This window comes from Tupaia chinensis, unplaced genomic scaffold (genome assembly GCF_000334495.1).
Source record: "Tupaia chinensis unplaced genomic scaffold, TupChi_1.0 Scaffold000678_1, whole genome shotgun sequence".
NCBI lineage: Eukaryota > Metazoa > Chordata > Mammalia > Scandentia > Tupaiidae > Tupaia > Tupaia belangeri.
In genome coordinates, this window is record NW_006160202.1 from 453,625 (window position 1) to 460,710 (window position 7,086).

General features: G+C 35.3%; 1 pseudogene; it reads right to left on the reverse strand.

Annotated features, from left to right (window-relative positions):
- Nucleotides 1-1,272: 1,272 nt before the first annotated feature.
- On the reverse strand, nucleotides 1,273-3,680 carry LOC102476142 (protein kinase C iota type-like; annotated as a pseudogene).
- Between the last annotated feature and the right edge of the window lie 3,406 nt (nucleotides 3,681-7,086).

The following is a 7,086-nucleotide window of genomic DNA, read 5'->3' on the forward strand; positions in this document are numbered from 1 at the left end:
TGAATACTATCTCCTAGGCCTCTCTAGGCAATGGATAAGGGCTGAGAAGTTAGAATGAGAAAGTGGAAGAATATGGAAAACTTACTGCTGTGTGAAACAAGCCAGGCTATGAAGGAGAGACACTGTATGTCCCCACTTAATATATACCGAGTATCTGCACTCTATGACCAAAACTGACTGACTAAAATATATACAAACATGAGATGGGTGTGAATGTCAGAAGTGATGGGTGTGCAGGAGAGGGGCCTAAGGAAGGACATTTGGAGGAGGGATACAGAGGCAGAGCATTGACGGGACAGGGAGGTGTGGTGTAATCTGTTGAAGATATTTTGATCAACTGGACTGGGGAGAAATGTTCATATATTGAAATGTTCACTTCACAAACTAAACAATGTCATTGAATGTATATAAAAATCAATTTAAAAAAATTATAAAAAAGAAAGTAATGTGAAAGAGAAGGAAAATAGAAAACAGAAATTGGAAGATAAAACAAATACAAAAGAAGAGAAGAACAAAACAAGAACAGAAAAAAGCAAAAAATTACAATGCAGAAAGTAAAGTTAAAATGAAACAGAGAAAGGTACAGGGAAAAATAAAACTAAGTTAGAAAAGAGAAATTAACAGGATAAAGAGAGATTTTGCCTACCTTACTAATACCTAGAGTCTGGAAGAGGGGGCAAAAAATCACAATGCAGAAAGTAAAATTAAGTTAAAATGAAACAGAGAAAGGTACAGGGAAAAATAAAACTAAGTTAGAAAAGAGAAATTAACAGGATAAAGAGAGATTTTGCCTACCTTACTAATACCTAGAGTCTGGAAGAGGGGGCCCATGTTGAGAGCCTTATGGCAGTGATGGTGGACCCAGGAAAGAATAGGAGAAGAATAGATGGAGATGCCTGCAAATATTTTTTTCCTTACTAACAGCGTGAGTCTGGCGGGAGGCTTGGCTGGGGTCTTCACAGCAGTGAAGATGGACCTCAGAAGGGCAGCAGAGGCAAAAATGTATGGTATTTTCTTTAAACAAAAGAAAAAATTAGCATGTCTTTAAAGAACCAGTATAACAAAATTTTGACACGATTGTCTGCAAGCTAATTTTAATTTCTTTTTTATAGTCAACTATAGATGCAATAATTGACTCTTACATCTCAATAGAAGATGCCGAGTGCTATTCGCAGGTGGAAAATATAAACAGTTAATTATATCCATCCTAGTAAAAGTGTATCCGTACATTAAATGGCAACACAAGCAGAAAGCACAGTTGAAAAACAAGGATCAGACACATTCTTCTGCAGCTATCAAAAGAAGATTGATATACTCAAAACCTTCAAATTCAGTTATCAATCTTCCTCACAATGTCATCATCATCCGGAGTGACCTGGACAGATTCATTAGTAAACTGAGAATCAAAGTTGTCCAAACCAGACTGACAAGAAATGTTTGGTTTAAAGGTAGGTACCACCTATTTTTACTCCATCTTATCTCAATCAATATTTCAAAAGAATGGGTGTCTCTATCAGCAAATCCTGTTTGAGTATGATAACCTAATTGTTCTTTTGCGTCCTTGCTGAGAAAGCTCTTCAGGACACTTGCAGCTTTTATAAACATGAACATAGTATGCAAATTTGTTTTTCTAAAATAACTTGGAAGAGAGAATCTTCTGTGTTTTGACCAGTGTTATTATAGTTCCCAACAATATCAAATGGAGACCTTTCTGTCATCATCTTGAACATAAGTACTTCAAGAGGCCACCATTTGACATTGAAACCACTATCTTCTCTTAATGTTTCAGGAGCAATGTATTTAGGAGTACCACAGAAAGTGCTAGTTAGTGCTAGTTGTATCTCCTGGCCATAATCCTTTTTTTTTTTTTTTTGAATCTTTATTTATTTATTTTTTCATTTCATTTTCTTCCATACATGCAATCACATTATTATTTGTCTTAAAAAAAGGATATTTCAACAGGTGAACATTTCTCCCTATTACTGTTGATAAAACTATGAAATATCTTCAACAGATAATACCACATCTCTTTATGCCATTAATGCTTTGTCTCCCTGTCCCTCCCCAAAAGTCCTTACACATTCCAAAGTCAGTGAATTTAATGTGCCCTTCAAAGTCCAGTAATATTGTCCAATTTTGTTCTTTTTTTCTTTTTAATTATTTATTTACTATCATTATAATCGTGTTTATATTACATTGAATCACATATAACTTTACAGTGTATTATATTTCTTTTTCCAGAAGGAATATCATGCATATCAGTCAATACAGAGACATTAAAATCCCCATTTCATCATCCAATAGCTTCTCATTATTTTTTCCTGATCATTATTATTATTATTCCAATTATTTTTTTAAACAATCACTGTTTCTCATTTTGCTTGTAAAAAGAATTTACCAAACATGGAATACTTCTCAGACTAATCCAGTTGAGAATACTATAAACGTCATCATCAACACGTAATAAACCATATCTCTGTCCTACTATGTCATACCTCTCTATTTGTTCTCTTGCTATCTTTCTCTATACTCTTCTCCTCTCCCCCACCACGTTGTCCAACTTCTTATCCTTATAAATTATTCCTCATTCATGAAGATAATTTAATGATAGAATTTCTGCAAAGTAAAATTTGGCATGTTCTTCAGGAAATTTTCTTTGCTACTATATGTGAAACTTTAGATGTCCTCCATTTACAAACTCTATAACAAAGAACAACCTGCTTTCTATCTGAAAGCAAGAATGCAGCCCAACAAGAAAAGGATTGGATGCCTGATCAAAAACATGCTTCTCTGTTTGTACCAAGGTAATATCCTCATCATCATTGTCAAGTTCTTTTTTCACAACTTTTTTGTTGCATAAATACAATATGTTCTTTTTTAATTGAACCAACAGTACTTTGGCATAATTTTCTCTTCCTATTACCTAGAGCAAATAAAAATCTTGAAGACCTAAACTGGATAAAGCTTTGTCACTCTTCCTAGTGTTTATTGCCTCCTTTTCTTCACCAATTTGGTCCAAGCTCTCATGACTTGTAGGACTATATGTAATATGCATGATCTGAATGCATGGTTGACTGATTTATAGGTGTCACTTGTTCTAGTGGCAAATAATGTCATCTACATTCAATCATCACAAGTTTGTGGCACTTCTTATGAGCCAGGAGTTTGCAGTTGATGCATTTATATCCCTGGCATTCAAGTCTCCATATTAAATCTGTGCAGATGGCACAGCAAGCACAACTATTGAAAGGCTTGGCTTAGAAAGTGTGGTCATTTGCACAATAAAGCTTTCTCCAGCAGCATGCATTTCTTCTGTAGATGGATTTATCTTCTCCTTGACAGGGCATTCCAGGACATTCTGGTACATAAGGGAATAGATGAGTCAATAGTTCAGAATACTGAATAACGAATAACTCATAAAGCCTGAAGCCATCATCTAACTCCAACTGAGATGATACTGTACATAAATCTCCTTCCTCATCTATCCATTTCATGGTAAAAATCTTCTCATTGACAAAAGAACACATGTCTCAAATCTCATTACAAAGATCCTCAAAGGAGATGTAAGGCTCAAAATCTATTATAATGATATCACCACGGTAGTGAGCTTTCACCCAGTCCTGGTGAGAATGGCCTCCACTGCTGCTGCCTGTGACCTTATGAGACATGGCACTGCTGTTCCTCTGGTTCACATTTTACTCCTCCACCTCAACACCAGATTCCAAATTTGTGTGAGGTGTGCTGAGAGCTGTGGGAAGATACCACACTTCTAGCCACCTGCTCACTTGCCTGTCCAGCCCCTGGTAGTGACCTGAGGGTGTCTACCCTGGGCAGCCAGAACTGTCCAGCTCTTCCCATTATCTGCCACTTTGCAGTTACCTCTGCAGCCTCTACCAACTTGGAAATTTAAAGGTAGGTGAGAAACAATATGGAGGATACTAGATTCTAGGTTTCTCAAAGACCTACATATAGAACTATAATATGATTCAGCAATTCCACTCCTGGGTATTTAGCCAAAGGACAGGAGAATGCTCAGTCAGTGAAGTGCTTGCATATCTACATTTACTGTGGCATTATTCACAATTGCTATTATGTAGAACCAACCCAAATGCCCATGAACAGATTAATGGATTGAAACAGCATGGCACATAAACTCCATGGAATACTATTCATCCATAAAAAACAACAAGACCCTGGCATTTGAAAGAAAGTGGATGAATATGGAAGATTTATTGCTGAGTCAGGCAAGTCAGGCTATGAAAGAAAGACATTGTATGTCTCCACTTAACATATACCAGTTGTCTGCATCCTATGATAGATACTGAAATGTTGGAGGGCATAAAAACATTGAAAATATTTATGGACACTGGATACAGTGTGGAAGGAGGGTTGGAGAAGGGAAGAGTGTAGGAAAAGAAATTAGAGAGAAAAGTATGAAAATAAGACATTTGTAAAACATGTGTTGGACACAGAAATGGTTTATTATGTGGTTTACTATAGTATAGTATTATGGTTTATTATAGTATTCTCAATTGAACTTGTCTGAGGTTTATTTCTTGTTGAGTAAATTCTTCCTACAAGTTAAATGATGTATAGTGATTGAATGTATAAAATAATAATAACAAAAATAAATAAATAAGTAAACATAAATGGGGGAAGGTTATCCATAGACTCTCTACAACTCTGCCACTTTCTCCCACTGTGGCTGCTTCTGCACTGTGGTTGGGACCCAGATAAATTCATAATTGTACACCTTTACAGAATACAAAATTAATTTTCTCATTATGAATACACTGCATAATAGTCCTGTCAAAGATATTATAATCAACTATTTCTTAAGTAAGTCTCCTAAAGCACTGGCAATAATACCTAAAATAGACAAGTGGGATTACATCAAACTAAAAATCTTTCTCACAGCAAAGTAAATAATAATTACAGTGAAAAGACAACTCCAGAATTGGAGAAAATATTTTCAAATTATACCTCAGATAGGGGATTGATATCCAGAAAATAAAAGGAACTCAAATATGAAAAATGAATAAACCAATTTGAAAAATTGGACAAGTGAATTTAATAGACAGCTCTTCAAGGAAGACTTATGAATGACCAAAGTCATATTAAAATTGTTCAAAATCTCTTTAAATAAGGACAGTGAAAGTTAAAACCACAATGAGCTGCCACCTAAACCCAATTAGAATGGCTTGGATCAAAAAATAAAGAACAATTGCTGGTGAGGCTTCAGTGAAAGGGAACCCTTTTACAGTGTTGTTGAGAATGTAAATTAGTACACCTCTGTGTGTGGAAAACAACTTTCTTTGAAAACATACACATAGAACTGCAATATGATCCAATAATCCCACTCCTTGATAATTACTTGAAGGTTTAGGAAAACATTTAGTTGGAAAGACATTTGCACATTCATTATTGCAGCATTGCTAAAATGTGAAACTAACCAAAATGTTCAAAAAATGATAGAAAACTTGATTGAAAAACTATTCTACCTATATACTGTGGACTATTATTCAGATATAAAAATCAATGAGACTGTATTTCAAAATGGATGAATATAGAAGACAATGTTGAGTGAAATGAGCCAGAATTTGGATGATGTACACTGTATATTTCCACTCAATTTATACCAAATGTCTGCACTTTCTGGCAGAAATGAAAAGATATAAAGATGTGATAGTATAGAGGATAGTGTATATTTCAGATACTGTAAGGGGGAGGAGTGGATGACAATGGGTGGTAGTGGATGGGAGTGTGATGCAAAAGAAACATTTAATATATAAAAAATGTTAAGCTCTCTGTAGAAAAAAATATATGTTGTATACATCATGATGGATACTTTATGTAAAATGTGAAATTAATCTGGAAAAAAAGAGAAATGACACTAGGTGAAAATTCAATATAACACACATGTCTTTAAAATAAATAAAGGTTTATGGAGATCTTACCAGTGCCATGTTGATTTTTTCAGTACATGGTGTAATTCATTTATGAAGAGATTGGACTGAGAGACCTATCAGCTAAGTAAAAAGCAAAGAGTTATACAGAGCTAGTAAGTAGGGGATAGAGGGGAGTAAATTTTCAAACCAAGGCAGTCTGGCTTGAGAGCTTATGTGTTTAACAAACACAAAGGCACTAAGGAAAGCAATCAAGTACTAATTTGGATAAAATATAAGGTCTTCTCAAAAAGGTACTGGATGCATATGAAACTAGATTACATAAATGTCTACTATTTGCTAAATTATTATACAAATATTTGTAATTATCAAACAGGTCTTCTTGAAGACACAGCCTCATGGATTCTGCAAACTAGCCACTTTGGGCAAACAGAAATCAAGACTTCCCACTGATAATTCAGCCTCCAACAGACAAAACTCGCATGATTGAACTTCCAAGTTTGGGAAGAAACTGATGATCAACCAGATGACTAGAAATCACTGCAGGACCACAGGAAATACTGGAAAGCAGGAAAATCCCTTTCCTCCAAGGGAAAAGGATAACTCGTCTTCATCCACAAACAGTTCAAGGGAATTCATGGAAATGTCTGATAAAGAATTCAGAACATTCATAATGGCAAAACTAGCAGAGATGGAAGAGAAGAGAGACAATGAACTGCTGAAGAGGAAGGAGAAAGAAGTTGTTGAGTTCCAGGAGGTGAGGAAATTCATGCAAGATCTAAAAGACAAATTTCACACTTTACAAAAGAATCAGATGGAACTGTTAGAGATGAAGGCTGTAATACAGGAAGTCAAAATCTCCCTTGAAAGTATTAAAAGCAGACGAGATCATACAGAAAGTAGAATCTCAGATGTAGAAGAGAAAATTGCTAGCCTAGAAAAATCCACCTCGAAGACTGAGAAAATGGCCCAAGAATTTGAGACTAATATACGAGATATACTAGATACCATCAAACATTCAAACATCCAGATAATAGGCATCCCAGAAGGCGAAGAGATTCATAAGGGCATTGATAATCTATTCCATGAGAGCCTGCAAGAAAACTTTCCAAACCTAGAGAGGCACTCAAAGATTCAGTCCCAAGAAATACAAAAGACCCCAAATAGAATCAACCCAAGA